Raw genomic sequence first — 20,937 nt, 5'->3', positions numbered from 1 at the left:
CGGCGGCTTTGTGGGCTCAGAGGATGCCAGCGCATTCAGGTGTCAATCTCGTGGCGTGTTAATAAAGCCGCTCAGCGCTGGCCGATTGTTAACTCTTCCTGACTCGGCACTGTGTGAGCCGGTGCCCTCTCCCAGGAAAGGGAACCAATCGGTAAGCTGTTACAGAGGTCCCGCAGGAGAGGCAGGCCACCCTGCAGAAAGCCTTTCATTTCTTCAGGAAATTATCGTATGGGGCAAAGCCACTCACCTCTCATAGAGCTGGCTGTCGCCTGGCCTGGCAAGGAGCCCAGCTGGCCGAGTAAAGAACGCACCATTGCCCGCTGACACAGCGCAGCATACCTACGCCTTTCCAAATTCTCTCAGCAAATGAAGAGGCACTTCAAAGCGGGCTTCCTTTTATAAGTGTTACGGCAGACATGCCAGTTAATGGCAACATGCATCTGACTTCAGCTAGCCGCGAGCTGAACACAGAGCATTGGCTAACGTGGGGCTAACACTTCCTGGGCACCGCTACATTCTCTGCAGGGGGGACAGGCTCTTTCTCTTGAGGGCAAAACAACATCCACACCCTATAATGTGCTGGAAAATCAATGCCCTAAAATACGTATGGAGACACTGCGCATGAATAGCCTCCCTCTTAAGGGGACATCAAAAGCTCTTTTTTAAACAATGGCAACTACTCTCTGCCCAGCGCACCCCCCACCCAAGCCCCGTTAAGAGAAACAGGCAGTGACATGACGGTGGGCCGAATTGCCTGAAAGCGCTGCAATTTGACACAGGTAATTTCACCGGCTGAAAACTCCAAAAAAATGACCAAATTGTAACTAAGTACAGATAATTCCTCCTCAGATCTGAGCTGACAATAACCCTCGGTCTGCTATTGTGCAAAGCTGCTCTCTCTGTATGAGCCTTTTTGGTTAAATCTAAAAGCAGAGACATACAGAGGAAAAGGAACGACCAAAAAGGTCTAGTCGGGTTAACTGTATGAATAGAGGAAGAGTATATTTGTCCAAAACAGGAATTACATGAACACAGCAAAAATTGACTTTTTAGATACAGTTTGAAGAAGGAAGCTGCTATTTATAAAGGTATGCTGGCAAAATAAAGAACAAGAATTATGTTAGATTTTTACCTTAGTGATGGCCCCAAGTGATGTCATAACACACTTTTTATTATATAGCACCTGGAACATATGGGACCACTATATGGCAAATTATAACTTATAAAAGTTCAACTGTGACTCACTACAAAGGCAAAAAAAGACACAGAAATGGTTTGGATCTGTGTGGTGCACTTTGAATACACAGTAAATTGCTATAGAAATGGAAAAACAAAAACAAATTGAGGATCAGCTGAAGATGGGTTCTTTTTTTTCACCAATTGTGCATCTATGAACTTTGATGCATCTTCTGAATGGGCTATCACATCAGAATTTCCCACCACACTAACACACGCTGCAATGAGGGGAAAAAAGTCCTATCATTTCGAATGTCTGCTGGACACCTGTTGTTGCCACAACATCGGCATCACATGATGGAAAGATGACAAAACCTGGAAGGAGCTTCCTTGAGGACCATGACACACGTGTGTAGAGAATGTGGTGCAGATGAAGAGGACAACTCTGTGACGCTTCAATTCTGTAAATCTGAATCCCTGACAACTGACACAGTGCCATGTGTCACCTGTCTCTTTGTGCTCGGCGCAGTCCCAGAAAGGCTGAGACTTCAGGACTAAACGATCACATCCATGTCAGCTTACATCATTTGATACAGCTCCTCGAATCCTCATGACCCTCTTTCATCTATGTGTAATAATTCTATTGTCTCCAAAAACAGGTCCAGGCTTTTAAATCAGGTTTTTAACACAGCTGTTACTGTGCATTGCAGCCTGCAGTTAGCCATGGCGACTGTACAGGGTGAGTTATCCCTTCGTCTCATCAGTGTCCTCCCTCTCGGAAGCATGCAAATTTTTAACACATCTCATGTGTGACATGTCAGAACTTCTCATGAATGTAAATAATGACAATGGACTGAAGGGTGATTATACACAGTCCGGGGGGTTGACCTCTTGGCTTTAACAAACTGAGACGGACAAAGCAGGGCCAACGGGATGAGTATCTTATGTGGTGTCCTTTTAGTAGCATGTGCTACGATGTATCTCTGTTTTTTCAGCTGGTGACTGCACCGGTGGCTTTGCGTCATCCGGAGAAATGCTCATCCGGAGAAATGCGACATCCGGAGAAATGCTCATGGATGTCCGCAGTAAATGCCACTCAGGCAGCCACTTAAGGAGGGTCATGCTGACTAATAGAGTAATTGTTCCAAGTGCTGTGTTCTACAAAACCCATTTCATATGGACGCGCCAGGTCCTCTCCCTGCTGTTAAGAGACCCAAATGACAGCAAACAGAGGGGTGGCATGTCTCATCATAGCCAGGAAATTTCTGCCTCTCCCTCCCCACCGTCTGCAAAAACCGGCTGGGTCTATCGGCAGTCATCAACAGCCTAAATTAGCTAAAATGACGGTGGGCGTGCCGTTTGGCATTAGAATGCAATCACACCAACAACTAATGAAAAGAGTCCAATAACACAGGTGTTATAGTGCCCCTCATCCCTGTATCAGATGGGAAGAATGAGCCAATGGTGCAAGGGGGATATAGGAGCAGGAAATGAGGTGGCTAATCTCACAGCAGAACTTGACATTTGCGGTGGAACGTCACTCTGGAGGTTTCGGTGGTGTTTCCAAGAACTGAGGCGGCTCTGGATTACTGTTCTCATGGTGATGTTGACTGTTGGAGTGTATCTCAGTCCGACGGCAGGGCAGGCTTTCTGCTGATGGGCCAACTGCATGCTGTGTACAATAGCTAAACCTCGTCTCAAAACTGTCCATGCTGTGGCCGTCTGTACCAAAGCTGGAAGAGCTTGAGCATTTGCACGGCTTTCTAATGCTGGCTCAGTGATGTTCTGAAACCATCTAAACTGCTGCAGTTTTTGAATAATACTGGTCACCGGCAGTGAAATAAGGGAATTAGAGCAGGTCATGGATTTGAGATCTCTGCTTGGGGGTGAGGCACAGGGATCCCAGACGGTGGTCAGACCCTGAAGAAAACAGCAGCTTCTGAGACCTGCAGCCCCTCTGAACTCACGGCTCCCCAAAACAAAGTAGCCCAGCTGGCTCACAAGAGGAACAGCAGGGGCCTACACAGCTCCTGCTGATCATCCAGAGGAGCGGCTCCATTGGATTCGAGCTGTGGTGTGTTTGAGTGTTTACATGGCTTCACAGCCAGACGCACTTCCGAGGAGCTGCCCGATGGCATCCCCCGTTAATGTCACACTTGGCACTCTCTGCTGTGCATGGCCGTCCACTCACACTCGAGCGCTCCGCCACCCCAACCGCCACAGACACAACCCAGAGATTTATTAAAAAAGGTATGGCTATTTAAATAATGATGAAGGCAAAATGAAGGCAGAGCACAGTACCCTTCAGACTACCCTTTGTTCTCTGAGAGGGAAGTCCTTTGTGACCAGGGAATAACAAGGTTTCCAGTGTACCTGACGTGACTCACGGCTACACACTTATGTTGTGACACCGCCATGAATCACCTGATAATACCGCTGGCGACAGCTACGGTGACTGTAATGACAGGAACACCAGCGCTGCACATGCCGGCCAGGCTTGTGCGATGGTAATTATCCCTGTTTAAGGGGCTGAGAATCCTGGATCCATGCACATAACAGGGTAATTGGCATGAGGTGGCAGGAACGCAGACAGAGAATATCATTTAAATAGCGCTTCCTCTCTCCCAGCTCGGGGTTCGAGGGAGGTGCAGAATGCATTGCTGGTGGTGACAAACGAGGTGAGTGGCGGAGAGGCCAGCAGTCACCATGCGCTGTGCGGGCTAGTGGCGAAAAAGCAGGACCAAGCTTGCATTCTCACGCCCACATAGGTGAGCTTGTCAGCGTTCACAAATCGCACTGAACATGTTTAAAGTTTTACACTTCGATACTATGCATGAGAAGCGGAATTTTCCTGCATCAGCAGAGGACCTGTGACACCGAGCTGCTGTTATTCCTCTCCTGCTGCTTTCACAAACACATCTCTCAACCAGACACTTCCTTAAATACAAAATGAGAAAAATGGATACCAAAAATGCCACGTTTCCAGACAGATGCTACGTCAACCTACACGCTCTTCTTATCTTACTCCTAAATATGTGCACACCCAAGCTTAGCCAGTAAGATGCTTTTTTTTTCATTCAATTCACAAATCAGTCAGGTTGTGAAGTTGTTTTTTTGAACCTGGAATCTGATTGGAGGAAGCGCAGCTAGGCTAACCTTTGCTCACCTCAGCAACAGTGGAGCAGGCGTTCCCTGGAGGGATGCGTTCGGCTTCTAATTGGTTTGCTTCTTCTGCCCACCTCCTCATTTTCATTTACATCTCAAGTGCTAATGTATTCAGAGAATATCACACCCTGCCCTAACCTGTGTCTTACTTGGTAATGAACAGCCTGCTTATCCTATTAGCATCCCTCACATGCCAACCCCTGCCCCCCTCTACCACAAAGCCAGATTTGGGGTGTAGTCTCTTTCATTTGCAGGGACTACCCTGAGATCAATTTTTCAGAAATAATAATGATGAGCAATTCATATGGCCATCAAGACCCAGTCTCAATATTATTTATGATTAAAAAAAATCTCCTTCCTCTCTTTTAAGTTGAATAACAGCTGTCTGAATGGATGAGCTGCCTTCACTGATCCCAGGTCAGGCGCACTGATGCTTTCCTTTTTGATGCAGTCAACTCCAGCCCTGCGGTTGCTCTTTTCAGCTTGCTCACCTCCTGCGGACGAGCCTCAGACGCCGCATATGAACTGTGCTCCCTTGCGCCTCATGGCATTTCATAATAAACAAACATCGTCTGCTGAATAATATATACATGGTCATATTTATAATTATAAAAATAAGTAATACATTAACTGGATTATATCGGTATTATAGACTGATCTTAAAGTACAACACTAACTAGCCAAAATCCAATTAAACCTTCCATTCAATTTTTTTTTTTTTGCCATTTTCATGTTATCCTTCCACTTGTATATCCATGGTTCTCATTTAATTAACGACACTTGATTTTTCTCATTATCATTGTTATTGTTAAGTACCTAACAATTTTGCTAATATCATATTATGTTTACTGCATGGCCCTAATTTGTAACCATACTTCTGTAATCATTGTGCTTAAGCCAAGCGTTCTTTATTTTATGTACTGTAATGCACATTCGGTGTATGGTAGTCCCTTTTTAGTGTTTGTTGTCCTCTCTCAGTAATGTTTCTTTATGCTGGGCTTCTCATTCTATAAACACTGTTCACTCTTCAATAAATCTGATGCACAAGGATAGTGTGTAGTTTCTCTCCCAGGGCTTCCTCTCCAGACACCAGCTCTGAACCCGCAGTGGCAGGAGCAGCTCGACTGATAGGGACACTGAATGACGACACGCAGTCCCCCTACAAAGGCTTCCCAAACGGCTATGCCGTGTCTGCTTTGGGGACCACTGGAATGATCCCCTCCACCAAAGGCCAGGACACTGACCCCTCTGTCATACACCCCCACTACCGTATGTATTGACATGAAGGGGAGAGTGGTTCACCCTCTCAGCTGTGATGTGCACTTTTGCGTCTCTGGCGGCTATACTGCTGCAATCATCCCAGTGTCAGAGATGACAGACTTTCAATACGTCCTGCACTCTCACAGACTTGGATCATTAAGATAAATGTTTTTTTTGGGTCAAAGCACACATTTCAAATCAGAGGAAGGCGAGAGAGATTTACAGGGGTCACTGCTCCTGACATGCGGATGGCTGACCTGAGGTGTGGATGGCTGTGCCATGTGAAGACAGAGTTTGGGCCACTGGTGGCTTTGAAGAGGTAAACCCCCATGCTACCTGTGCAGAACACCCCAGTGCACTCTGGGATGTAAAAAGGCAGATGACTCTTTCTGCCTCCCCACTCTTTCTGCCTCCCCATACTTTCTACTATAAGGGCATGGGCCAATTCATCCTATCTTCTGAGGGCTAAAGCGGGCATATTTAGGGTGTGTCCATGGTTCCTTCTGTTACTGTGTAATGTGCTGGACTGTGGAGCATCATGCAAAATCATTGTTTCTTTTTTGATTTACTGCTTTTGGCAGCTTGTGTGTTTGATGACGGTAATTACAGTTGGCACAGGAAATGTGTTTGAGAGAATGAATCCAGACTGAGTGAACACGCATGAATCAGGGTCAGTTTAGACATACCACGGGATGCTTGGCAGCCAACTTTGTGCAAGATCAGATGCACAGTGAAGTGGCTCACTGCATTCTGGGATTGCATCGAATGCGTCGTATTAACCCTTTCATTATGAGGACAGAAACCCTATAGACGTGTGCAGTAGCACTGGAGTGAATGCCTTGAGCTGAAATGGACTGTGTGCTTTACTTTGCTTTGAACCTGATAACAGCGTATCACTGCATTAACAGATAAATCCTCCAAGTTTGAGGCCTTCTGTGGTGATTACCCTGCACAGAAAGGCTCTCATTACAGCACATTCTATGGCAGCAAAATCTTGGAAATTTCAAACAAGGGCTGTGGATAAAGACTGTTTGCCTTTGGTCTTGATTACACTAAACGGGTAAAGTAGCCCCCTCATGCCCCTCAGGATAGGAACAGGAAAGCCTCATTTCTCAGCTTCAATCAATTCTGTTCTGCAGCGGTGCCACAGAAGAGACCAGATACATATGAGACAGACAGAGTGACAGACAGAAAGACAGGTGAGATGCCAGCCATAGGCAGCAACTAACAACACACATCTCTGAGCAGGGTAAAGATTTTTAATCAGCACTTGCTCTATTCAGAAGAGGGGGAGATAGCCCCAGACAGGCTCATTTAACCAAATGCGTTCTATTTACCTTCCTTGTTTTTTTTTAATACAGATATGTAAATTGAAGCCTTTCAAGTTCTCTGTGAAACAAAACATGTCCTGAAAAGATGAAAGCTGGAGAGATAGTGCGAGGCAATCTGGACCTACGTTCTCCTTTGTTCGCCCACATCGCCACTACCAGTTCTGTCACCGACAGACGGATAACCCTCGCTGACTGATGTGGGCACCGCTAATATTTAACCATTCATGTCACAAAACATCAGGCTCGGCGTTATTATTCCATCTGGCTGCTCCTCTGCCAGCGTGCCTGCTCGAACAAAAGCTCGGGACGGATTCTCCCCGCTCCCCTCATCCCATTCTCCCCAGCTGAATGGAGTGTTAATTAACATAAACCACAGAGTGAGAAGCAAATTAAACAGAGAAAATGTCAAGTTAGACATGAGCAAAAGGTTAGTCTTTTGAAATCTTCAGAAATATGAAGAGATTCACTCGGATATTAAGTGAAACAAAACATAAATTAACCTGCTAATTGTTAATTGATTGGATTTGCCACGCACAGGGAAAAAAATAACTTAATTATTGTTTTTCTGTTCGTGGATGAAAAAAGCACGTAATTTCCACATAAAAGGAACTGAAAACAGGGCAAATAAAATATACTGTAGAAGATGGATGTTTTAAAATGGAATTATTATCAGAATCTTTGTGAATTAACACAAGCGCTGCCTAAAAATATTTTGAAAACTACAGGAAATAGGACTGTGATTCAAAGTTACCGACGTGATTCAAACCATGATTCCGGAAATGAACATTTGTATATTTCAGGAGTGAAAAACTAAGGTTGGAAAAATCTGTACATAAACAGGGACATAAACATTTAACAGGGAATAACAAACACAGCAAAACAGAACAAAACAAAATAGATCACAAATTTCAGGCCCATTACTATTAATATTCTGTGCTTTCCATTAGAGTACTGATTTTTTTAGATTATGGGAGAGCTCCTCTGTAATGAACAGGTGCCGATTTAGCAGCAGGAGACTTCCCTTTATCTCTGTGTTGAGTCACTTAATTCCAGAGGCTCTGTGATAAATGACTAGCTTTAAATCACCACTTGCCATCAACACGTCTGCCTTGAACTCCAGAGAGGCAGTATTGAGGGAGTCCTGCAGTCATCCTGGCCCGAGCAACACATCAAACAATAGTACAAGCGTTACAGTATAATAAGACGTTAATGTAATACAAGTTATTATATTTCCAACCACAAATACTGTGACAATGTAACACAGCCACAAAAACACATTTTTTTCTCTCATGCAGTGTGCTGTTCACAGAAATAAAATGAACAACTGCAAAGCATATGCTCTTCAAAAAAAAAAAAACAGCAGTGGATGTTTGCAAAGATCCACACTTGAAAAGAATTCTCTTCCTGCTACTTTGTGCTGGCTTCAATAAGCTTTCTCAAGAAGGTCTATATATTTGAACCCCAGAGGAATTTAGTTGGTTCTACCAATCACAGTACAATCAATGGCCTTTCCAGGACTAATTTACAAATTGGCACATCCTACCACATGCTTTCCCTGGGTTTTATTCTCCCATCCAAGTGCCATTAAACCCTGTGATGTACATGTACAGAGTGTTCTACTTTCAGCCGCTTCAGAAAAAAATGGGTTTCTGCACGACAAATAATTCAAGCCAAACTAACATGTTTTAGTTTTAGGCCACAGCACTGCTTGACCCCTGCCAGTGCAGTGCTGAAACGGTCTGTAAGTGGCCTCATACATGGTTTCATTTCAGTATAAATGTGCAGCAGGTCAGAAGGAGGGCTGCTGAGGATTAAAACATTCTTTCATTCTCTCCTGCCACAACGCTGGTGTCAAAGCACAGACTCAAGTGGGCAACCCCTCCTGTCCCATGCGTGTGAGCAAGCCTGGGCCCTAGTTGGTGCTGCATGCTGGTTGATGTGAGCGGGGGACTGGCGAGGCAGCCGCTTGGCTGTGCCAGCCAAGCCCAGCCCTCGGCCCTAAACAAACCATTGTGAGGATTGCTCAATGGTCTTTTCATTTTGATTGATGGGCCTTGTTCTATACCATCTGGCCAAGGATGGATCACATTAATCATATCTTGACCTAGAGGGAGGCTGTGGACTCCTCTGCTTAATATGCACCTGTGTACAATATAGTGGCCCCTTGCCACGCACACATGTATGCATGTACACGCACGCACGCGCGCACACACATATGCAGGCACACACACATGTACACACGCATGGCCTGCGGTGTGGCAGAGACATTGGGAGGGGTGACGCCATCCCCTTCTTGCGCACACTCTGCTTGCCCCACATGCAGAGGGTGCACTTTGGGGTATTGTTTTCCTCTCTGACAGTGCCCTGCTAAATGAGGTTTAAACATGTAGGCCATGGTGGAGGATAATGAAAGCGGGTCCTCTCACCAGGCAGAATCCTTTCAACTCCCCAAATCCACACGGAACCACCGACTGGCAAAACATGGGGGCTACTGTAGGTGGATGGAGGGAAAAATAAAAGGAGAAAAAAATGCATTAAATTTTAAAATCCATGGCAGAGCATCTCCTCTATGCAGAATACTTGTAATTATTCCTCTCTGCATGCACTAAGGGATGGTAATTACTTCACTCTCTGTAGAGGATATTAGCATAGTTGAGAGAGCAATTTATTTGTAACTGCAGTTGACATGACTGGACATTATTGGGAAGATTAGTTATTTCTGCCCGAGTCTGATGTGGGCACCACGGTTGGGATGGCCTAAGGCCCCTGTCTCTGCGTAATGGCGTAACTGTCTTTTCCGCCTGGCTCCTTTCATTTCCATTGGAGGAGCATTGAGGAGGGCCCTATGTGGATGAAAGACTGCAGGTAGGATGTAAAGTACCACTTCAGTGAAAATCTTGAGAGGGAGGCTTGAAGTTGAAATTTTCTAGTTAGCTAAACTAGTACTAGACTAGCTAATGTTAGCTAACATTAGGTAGGCAGCTAACGTAGTTTTACGAGACATGGGAAGAGACTAGATAGCCTATTGCCTCAGTACATTGAAAATGAATGTTGTTGGTTACATTTAGATTTCTTAGTTTTTCTGCCTTCTCCTCAAATCATCAATAGCTAAGTTATACCGCTAACCAGCTTTCCTCAGACGTGAAGTTGATGTTCAGCCTGTCTCATTCAGTTCTCTAAATAACTAACTTATGTTACTGATGTGATGTTACAGACAATATAACCATTTTATCAACCAACATTAACTTGTCCCATATGGTTAACAACATTACCATTTAACTGTAGCTTCCTAGTTCTCCTGATACCAAGATAACCTTCATAAACACACACACACAAAAACACACACCAGACACAATATTATGGTAGATGGCTTTTTTATTATTGTTTCAATGGGCGAATGGAATAAACTCCTTTCTGTTTATGGTAAAAATGGAAGATGTAGTTGGAGGATCATATTTCTTTCACGTTAGGTGACAGTTCATCATCTTCATTAGCCGCGTTTTCACCAAATACAAAGCGAAATTTTGTTTCACTTTCCTCACGCAGGTTTGATCAGTGACCATTTCGCGCCACGTCACAGCAAGCATTTTTCATTACACCAATGCTGTTAGCAAGTTTGATTTGAGATTTTTGGAAAGGGGGCATGGCTTCTATCCCTACTGGAAAGTGATTGGCTTTCGCTAAGAGAAATTTTCGCTCGAGTTGAACTCAAGCTTAACTCAAGCAAACGCTCAGTTCGCCAATTTCATGTCACTTGCAGTTTCACCGCGATTAACTCCCCCCATTCACCTCCTGCCATTGACTTTTCATGCATTCGCGTCGCTCATAAATTTCGCGTCGTGTTCGGTTAAAACACACCTTGACACACACCGTGGCTGCCTTTTGACAGCCAAACGAGGTGGCTCAAGCATTTGATGTTAGATGTTGATCTATAGGCTACCACGATGCATAAGTAATGGGTTGTTTAGCCTAGGTTGGAAGACACACCTGAAAGATAAGCAAAACGAGCTTAGTAAAATTACTGTAATATTGTTATTCCTTGTATTCCTTGTATGGTTTGTTCTCCCCATACATACAAAATACTTTTAAATGAAAATTTGTGTTGTGTGGATGTGGATTTTAAATCGGGAAATATTATCAAGTCTGCTCTAAATGGTTCTCATATTGGCAATCATGCATGGTAGTCTATGGCGTTCAATATAACCTGTGAATAATGAAATTTGATTGTGGGGGGAATGTTGATGCTGCATAACCCTCAACAAATGGGTAGTTGCACCCCTGGTCCCACATCATACTGATCTTTTTAAACTCTCACTTCAACACTGAATGTGAATGCTTTGACAATACTGCTTTGGTTTGTCTGGCCAATAAAGCACTTCTGAGAGAGGGAGGGGGCAAGAGAGAGTAACAGAGAGAAAGGGACAGAGAGATTGACAGAGATGGCTCTTCTGGCAGAGGGAGAGAAAGCATCACTTTTAATGTCTCATGGAGGAGAGGTGACCCTTCAGCACTAGGGATAATAATCTGAGCACCTGCAACAAAGGAGGGAAATAAAAAGACAAGCCACTGTAAATCTGACACCAGTGCTTTTGTTCAAGCGACAAACTTTACAGGCTCCAAAAGCTGACCCTGAAAGGAGAAATGTGTTCCTTTTGAAGATTATAAACCTCAGAAAAAATCATTTGGGGTATCTGTTGTTTCTTTTTAAACATAACTGTTCTTTCTGCTTGTATCTCCAGCGTCTCTCTTTTCTAAGACAGGAGAGTAAATATTTAAATAGGTCCTAGTGGGTTAGGCTGCATGTAGAGGCCTCTATTGTGTCTCTGTAAGGCTGCAGAAAATCTGCCGGGTAAAAGATATGCTGCTTGCCATGAATTAAAAATTTGTTGACTGGGCCTCCCGACAGCACCCTGTTTTCCAGGTCCCATGACTGTCCTGGTGAAAAGAAGGTGCAGTTTGATGTGGGGTCTGTTTCTTGGCTCGTCTGGTGCGTGCCGGCTCCCCTTTGTGCTGTGAGGTGGCTCCCTGCCTGCGGTGTGTGGCATGCAGAAGAGTGGGGGGGGTTGGGGGTGCTGCCCAGGGCTGAAGGGGGTGCCAGAGCAGTGTGCCAAACCACCCCAGAGACTGTTTTCTTCTCAGCGCTCTCGGCGTGGAGCAGGCACCAATTGAAGAGCCTGGGGTGAACAACACTGGGGGCCTGCCGGGCTTTGCTGAGAGTGGGGGTTTCCGCCCAATTCTTGGCAGAGGTGGTCAAGCACAATTACGGTATGCAAATCACCGGAATGCTCCGCTCTCCTGTTCTGGTGACAAATCGGGGACAGGTAAACAAGGGCAGCCGGGAGTGCAGCTGGCAGGGGCACTGTGGCGCTGGTGGGCCTGCTGAGTGCTACTGGATGTATGGGGGCCGGCAAAATCTTCCCTGCTGCCATAAAGGCTGCCAGCTGGCCAGCAGACACCATATTAACAATCTGCAGCTACAAGCCATGTTGAGATGACAGCCTTTCCAGTGTGAATAAGAGCACACTGAACCTTCCCAGTGGATATGTCTTCTGGCCAGATACTGTACCACACACGCACCCAGGAAGACAGATCAATGGTGCTGAACAGCATGAAAAGTCTGTCCCTATTATCAGCAGAACACAAGAGCAAGCACCATTTGGGCCATATCTAAAATGGAAGAGTCAAAGAGCTTATTTTCATTATTGAAAAATCGATGCATTTCTGCTAAAAGTGTTTATTCGGGCTTTCTCTGTGTGTTTCTCTGTGAGCTTTGGAGAAGACAAAAACACAGAAAGGAACCAATGTGCCCCACTTATCCATAGAACATCACCTTTGTGTCATCAATGTGACAGAGGTAGTTTGTTGTCTAGCAAGTTTGCAGTAAGCAGTACCTCCAGCCTGACAAGACACAGGCTGCTTGTGATTGGTCTCAGTGTGCGAGACCTCAGCACCTCAAGTCCTGACTTCACAATTTTCTCCACACTGCCAGAGATCTCAAGTCGGGATGCTCTACACTGCTAACACAGTAACAGAATGACACGCTAACTACTGTTGCATGACAGACCATGCAGTTTGGGCCGAGGGTGACCTGTGCCCACAAAGCTTCACTTGCAGTGACTGATGACAGCCATACAAGCATGGTGTTACACCAGTGAACTCCCAGGATGGAGCGGTCTTGCTCAAGGAGAAGGCTACGGTATGGATGCCCTCCTCACCATCCCTGAGCCCCACCGAACCCGAACGAGCTTTAGCGCCATGTGGTACCACAGGCTGAGGTTGGCAAACAGGTACCTGCTCATTCAGGCTGTTCCCTTCCTGAATATATCAGTCTCTGCCTTCCCCACACTGAGTGCTGCTTAGCCAACAGTACCTCTTTCACCACTATGCACCAAAAGAGCGGAAAGGGCACTTTCAGCTCAGGATCATTTAAGCATAGCTGGTTACCTGCAAGTGGAGATGAGGCACAGGAGGAAAGAAATGGACCCGTCAAGACTGAATCATATAAGACTGCGCAGGCTGCATTTTTTTCAGTGGTGGCACAGTAAGAGTTTCAGAACAGAACTTCACTGGTGCTAATTCCTAATCAGTACAATGAGGTCACCCATGTTATGGCCATTGAATAAATTGCCAGTGCACCTGCTACAAAAAACATCATCACTTTCCTGATTAAGCTTTATGAATTTATTATGTACCATAAGTGATACATTGCTTCTGGTGCTCGGTACAGGCTGATGTAAATTGTCTGACTTTGATCCGCCAGACAGTTAAACTGTCGGCTGTGATCCCTGATTTCGACAGGTGTGTGGGATTGATCAATGGCACGAAAAGGAGGGCCTGAAAACTACGTACTCTGGGGGGAGTAAAGCACATAGACACAGGCCATGGTTATTCTCGGCCTTTCCAATGGCCGTAAATGAGATTTGCAAAGCAATTGGCCATTGTACTTTAATTATTTCCACAATGGCTTTGGATGTTTTCGAGGCGGTTAATTTGTGACTCAACATTAACAGCAAATGGCAAAGGAGCAATAAGTGTTTGCCCATTTGACATGTTTTTCCATGTGGCTGAGAGGCATAAGTAGAGGACTCAGATCTTATTTATGGCTGCAGCTCCTTTAGGGCTCGCATTAAGACGCATGCATGCAATAATGGCTGCAGACAACCGACGCTAGTTTGTGTAATTACCACGGTAACGGGGGACCCCGGGGAGTATGAAAGAGAGAGAGACATTATCGAAATGATCCAGATCTGTTGGTAATCTGGCTTTATTACATGCAAATGTCAGCTATCCCTGCATACATTCTGAGTTCAGCTTCCAGTGCAGTGCTCCTGAGATCACTCCAATGGACTATCCAACAGCAAGGTTAGCATATACTAACAGAAAGCACGGGATGAGATATGGTTATGAGTTGGCATTTTAAGGGCTTTTCAGCATAGTGAGGCTATTGACAGCACTGGTGTTAGAAACAGGAGGAATGCATGCGCTGTTACATACAGTTGCAATCAAAATTATTCAACCCCTGTGGAAACGGTAAATATTTTTAAATGTATGCTTTTTGGGAGACTTGAAACTAAAAAAAACAACACGTATGTCACTAGTGTGTTCTGTTAAAATTCAAAATAAAAATGTATTTTTTAAGATTTTCGAGTAGCATGTAAATTTTGTATTTCAGCCATATCATAAATATTCAACACCCATTCAATATCACCATTTTAAAATATTTGCTGGTCTGTAGAGTGACTAAATTTTGCAGAAACACACTTAAGCCCTTAGGAAATCCATAACGATACTTAGTTTGCTTCACCTGTGATAAACATATAAATCCCACCGATGCACTTCTTCACATCAATTTGCAGCTGACTAGCAAACATGCCAAAGACAAAGGAGAAGAAATTTTTTCATTGCATAAAAAAGGCAATAGATACAAAAAGATCTCCAAGATATTGAAAGCTCCAAGAGACACAATTGGCAGCATCATAGGGAAGTTTTAAAGCCATGGAATAGCAGTAAACCTACCTGGACGTGGAGGGAATAATAAAGTTACATCAACTGGTATCAGGCACATCGTAAGAACTGCTGAGAAAACCCCTCATATTACTACCAAAGGCTTACAGCATGACCTTTTGAAAGCTGAAACAAAAGTATCAATACAGACGATAAGAAGGATATTGAACAAGCAAGGCCTTCATGGCCGGACAACACCGCACTCCACTCTTAAGTAAGCATATGAAAAATCGACTTGAATATGCAAGATGTCATTTGGATAAGTCTATGGAGTTTTGGGAGAATATTTTATGGAGTGACAAGACAAAACTGGAATTGTTTAGACCCATGGATAAGTGGTATGTCTGGCTCTAGAAAGGTGCAGCTTATGACAAGAACACCACCATCCCCACAGTCAAGTATGGAGGTGGGTCAGTCCTTCTGTGGGGGTGTTTTGCTGCTTCTGGTACTGGCAATCTTGAAAGTGTGAATGGCACCATGGATTCCTTGAAATACCAGGCCATTCTGGAGGAGAATGTGATGCCTTCAGTACATAAGGTGAATCTTGGTGATCATTGGACTTTCCAGCAAGACGATGATCCCAAGCATACATCCAAGTCAACCAAAGCTTGGTTCAGGGAACGGTCTTGGAATGTCCTTGACCGGCCTTCTCAGTCCTCAGATTTAAATCTGACTGAAGATCTTTGGTGGGATTTGAAGAAAGCAGTGGCATCACAAAAACCCTAGAATATTAGTGAACTTGAAGCATCTGCACAGGAAGAATGGGCCAAGATTCCAAAAGAAAGGCTTGTGAGCACTTATGGGAAGCGTTTATTGGAAGTTATAAAAGCTAAAGGATGTTCCACAAAGTACTGATTTCGGGGGTTGAATAATTTTGTCATTGATATTTTTGGAGAGAATTTCATTTTTTCCTTATAACAAATAGTAAATAACAGTATGTTTTCAAAATCACTTGAAATGTTCTAATAAACACGTATTTCTGTTTACAAAGGCCTTAATTGATACATTGTCATGAAATTTTATTCACATCACAAACACATCTTATGGGTTAGAGGGGCTAAATAATTTTGATTGCAACTGTAGTTGACCTGGATGCATCCCACAGGAGCACAGCTTGCTACACAGACTGTTACAGCTTAACTACGGCAGCCTGTCTCCAACTGCTGGAACACCAGCGTCTCCAAGCACTACAGAATCTACGAAACCTCTACTGAGAAATTTCAAACAGACGCAATACACAAACAACAAAACAAAGCAAAACACCACAATTCCATCTCCACAGACAAAAAAAAAACATAAAAAAGGACAAAAATAAATAATGACAAGGAAAGTGAAAAGCACGACAGGCTGGGTGCTAAGTGCTCTCGAAACTGGATAATATGAGTCTGGAGAACGCGCTCTGCCCTTCTGTCACCCCTAAGAAGTGAGCCAGCCATCTCCATGCATATCTATTTCCTTAACATATTCTCAGTGCAGGTCTGCGTGTGTCAGAGCACTGTGCCTCCTCTGCAGCTTTATTCATTAAAGTTACTGAATAAGGCTATGAAATAAAACACGTTGCCAAGTAGAAAAGTGACAAAAAAGTAGGGTCAAAGGACCAGTTTAAGAACTTTATCAGAGCAGATCTGACAAATCTGACAACTTGTCTTATGATCAGTGTTGGGAAGGTTAGTTTTGAAATGTAATAGGGTAACTAGTAATCTGTAACCTGTTAAATATGTAATAAGTAATGTAAATATTTTATTTACTTCATCAAAGTAATGTAACTTATCACATTTGATTACTTTTCTAACAAATGTCTTAAACTGGGCAATAAAGCTGAAAAGTCCTAAAAACATAAATTTAACCCAGTGTATTAAAGCAGTGTAAACCTCACAATAGTACTCAACACTGATTACTGTCAAACTTTTATTTCAAGTTCTTCAATATAACTTAAATTAAGATTGGAATGTTTTGATTTCAAAGCACAACCACCAAAACAAATCACAACTATGTAGATCACAAACAAACTGGCAACAACTACCGTTGTGTGCCCAACAAAAAGCACAGTATGCATAGTTAGGACCATTAATTTAGTCTGTTGGTGCCCTGTGGAAATTTCACAACCTAATGACCTCTCCAAATTAATATTTAATGAAAACACAATGCTGAATTAAGTTAGTGAGTGTTCTTAGATCACACATAGGCTACCGAGATCACTATTCAAGGAAGATTAATGTTAGCTAAGATTTTCTATCAAAGGGTTCATAAATGGAGGTGCAGCTGTGCAAAAGGTGTCTATTAGCTAGCTAGCAATTAATTTGTCATGAATGGAGATTAAACATAAATATGTAGCCTGCTGGATGGGCACCGAGCAAAGTATAGAGCTAAATTATGTCTTGAACACACATAAATAACATGGTGGGGCGGGAGGTACTTTATTTCATGTGACTGATTGCGGATACATTAACTTACCTGTAGATGTTTCCTCAGGCTTGACATTGAGCATTTCGATGTTGACAGCATTTTCACTGCTGGTAAACAAGCTTTACACTGTACAGTAATGTTAGAGCCCTTTTCTGATTTCAGAAGGAAAATATTGTTGAAATTCCAGCACTAAATGGCGTCCTTGTCTGACGACATGGCCACCCGCCTTGGCGTGGTTGGCTGGTCACAGACATGGCAGACTCAGGTTCCTTAGAGCAATGAGCATTGATTTGATTGCCAGACGAGAGGCGGTGCAAATCCAAATAAGAGAACCAATCAAAAACAACGCTCAAAATTTAAGCGCATACTGGCAAATGAATGGAGCCTGTCTAGACGCAGAGACAGCTCCTTGTAAGCCATCCTACCCTTGAATGTGTTGCACTCAAATTTGTCCCAACAGCTTTGCTGACCCGCGTTGTCTGGAAATATGCCAAAAGTAGAAATTCCTGCACAGCGGAAAGATGCAAAGCAACAGAATGAATATTATTTTCTACATATAAGCTTTTTACCGAAAAGGGCTTAAAGCAACAAAATTTTCTGAGCCTGAAATAGGACACACGTAAATTTAGCATTACCACAACAGCTTTAATTCAAAATTGTAAACCAAAAAAATAAATACAATTATTAATACAATTTTGTATTAAAGTAGTGTTCAAAGTAAAAGTGCTTCCCTTTTTCTTAAATGCTATTAAAAATGAAAAATGCAACTTCAATAAAAGCTGGTCGAGTAGCAAGATGCTGTGTTACAATTTTGTCCAAGTCATCATCATAGAATCGGACCAAGACATTGAGAATTCTGTCCATGTTGCGGTTTGTTGTCTCATAAACGTTCAGTGAAAACATGTTTTGACAGCTTGTGCGGTAAACATTGCCTAATGTGACAGGCAATGCTGTGAGTGGATAGGTAGCTGGCCTGTGTATGTGACACAGTTTGGAGAGTGCAGTTCTGACCTGTGAGAATGTTTTGCACAAGTCAACTAGCACTGGCGCTATCCTGAAAGACAGGTCATGTTCCGCTACAGACGCAGACTTTATGATTGCACACACGGTCTTGGATGGATGAAGCGGCAGCAGCTACAGTGGTCACAGCTCCCGGCAACGTTGACGAAGAGCCCAAACACCTGCTTTGTGTGAGGGATCTGTATCATGCCGAGACAATGCCCTTTGCCACTTGTCCCACAGAGGTCCTGCTCTTGTTTCATTTGTGACATCATAAGCCGAACGTTTGTCCGTCATTACCATTTTCAATTTAACCAAGCCTATCACCATTTATTTTTCACCTCCCGTTCTATTGTGCTAGTGTCTGCGCCAACCTTCACAAGTTTCGCTTCTATGCTCCATCTGTTTCAATGCAGGCTAGCCTATTGTGCAAAAAATCAACTGATACAGTCCACGCAAATACTTCCTCGCACCGCCTCACAGAAAGTTGAAACTAGTTGCTGATTAGATAAGAACAGTGCTCTCGTGCCAGTACATCGCCTAAACAGGCTTGGTTAAAACTCATCCGGAAAAACACCACGTCAGTGATAGTTTTTAATAGAATTGGGTTCCGATCTGGTATACGCCAATAATAATTCATTGCCTGATCTAAAATCTCTGCACGCCGGATTTCCGGCGTGAGGCCGGAGATCTTTAACCCATGACGGATGTAACCCCTTTGTAATCACCAACATTTTGATTAGTAACTGTCATTTAATTAAATATTTTTTCTCAGTAACTGCAACGGATTACAATTACATTTATTTTGCAATTTAATTACATAACACCGTTACATGTAACTACTTACTCCCCAACACTGCTTATGATGATGTCATCAAACCACCCAAAGGCTTTCACTGTTGAGCGCAGGGATTTTTAGCTCCCCTTCCATCAACAAAGATCAGAAACATTGTCAGAAATGAGCCATTAAAAAGCGATACTATACTCTGCCTCTTTTCTAGCTGTTGGTTGTATGTGTTCAAACTTGAAGAGTTTTCCCAGCATCTATCCTTATCCTCTCTGGGTCAAGACGTATGATAAATAACTTGATATGTACAGACTGTAGCAGTGGTGAGACAAAGCACAGCGACTCCATGAAGATGTCAATATTAAACACTTAATACCGAATTATCATAAGCAGATGCCATTCGGGCCCACGCATCAGTAAAGAGGGATTATTAAATGAATGCTAATTGGTTATCCTAGCGTTTGGCACTCAGGCGGCTACCATTCGGCCTCTACGTTATTACCATCTCCCCAGGTAGCTACTTGGTGGATCGGAACACCAGGGCAGCGGTGTTGGCACGCGCCGTGAGGGAGGGAGGGAGGGGGGCCCTTTACCAATGGCCGTCCAATCAGGGGGTCAGGATACACAACAGGTTCTAGTCTGGACTGGCTCTGTCTCCAGGCTGGGTGGTCCCAATTTAAGCACCAATGTAAGCCCCCCCCCCCCCCCCCCCTTCAGCAAAGAGCTGCCCTGACGGACTGAGAGGTTGGATTCAGGGAGAGCAATTTCACCTCTGCGCCACCTCATCTGCATAATTGATGCCGGGACCAGGCTGAGTGTTTCTCTGCCTTTCAGGGATGAGGGAAGAGGCCGCGCTGGGTGGGCATCGCACAGATTTTAATGTTCAACTCGATTAGCGTCCACTTCCCCAGGCTACGCTGACTGCTCCCCTGCAATGCATGGTACTCCAAGGTTTAGGGAAAAAACTTCAACAAAAGAATAAGGGATGGAAACAATTAGCATCCTCTGTTTGCCTCTGTGAAGCAGTAGAGGAAAAACACAGGCAAGACTGCATGTATCACGACTGCACACATGCACCAAAGGCTGGAAAAAAAACAAACAGGTTTTCAACAGGTTTCTCTTGCTGATCGCATTTCTGAAAACCCTGGCAAATGTAATAAAGCTTGGGATAATGAATTTGTCACCGTGTGTCTCAGGTGCTTGGAAACGCCGCTTGAGGTGTTTGACAAGGTGCCGCGGGGGCTTTGTCTAAACAAGCATGCCTCACTTCCTACGCACTTAATCTTGCATTCAAATCTGAAAATGATTAACGCTTCACCAACACCAGACTTTCCCTACCACTGTGGTAACGGCATCTGCGTCGACACACCCCTTGGTTTGTTCGCTTTGACTCCCCAACCTGTGTTGCATACCTGTGTCTTCCCAGGGTGTCCCCTACGACCTGAGGTGTGTTTCAGCGACAGCTTCTGTGCTTGAATCTCATCTGTCAGTCCGTGTCCCAGGGACACTGCGTTAGGCATCAAAGTGAAAGAGTCTCTAACGAAGATGTCAGTGCAGTGGCGTCCAACCACCTGACCGTGGCTGTGCAAACCACCCTGCGCTGCTAGTCAGTCCCCTAATGAAGTCTCTTCCTTTTGTGAGAGTGCCCATAATCTTTCTCAGGCTATAATACCTTTTTAAAGAGCTTCATTCACTTCTTTTAATAGGCAATTCAATTTCCCTTGATTACTCTGCAAAGCAGTAATTAGTTCTAAAGGAGTTGGGGGACTCTGAAATTGTCAAACGGAGCGGATTCCGGGACAGCTCGCA

At 44.0% G+C, this 20,937-nt stretch overlaps 1 protein-coding gene across 1 annotated transcript in view; it reads right to left on the bottom strand.

Annotated features, from left to right (window-relative positions):
* cdkal1 (CDK5 regulatory subunit associated protein 1-like 1) overlaps positions 1-20,937 on the bottom strand; it is a 315,495-nt gene that overhangs the window by 52,545 nt on the left and 242,013 nt on the right. The gene's annotated exons all lie outside the window — the stretch shown is intronic.

This window comes from Megalops cyprinoides, chromosome 10, assembly GCF_013368585.1.
Source record: "Megalops cyprinoides isolate fMegCyp1 chromosome 10, fMegCyp1.pri, whole genome shotgun sequence".
Lineage (NCBI taxonomy): Eukaryota > Metazoa > Chordata > Actinopteri > Elopiformes > Megalopidae > Megalops > Megalops cyprinoides.
Note: the sequence above shows the minus strand (reverse complement) of the source record. Positions and strands in the feature narration are given on the sequence as shown.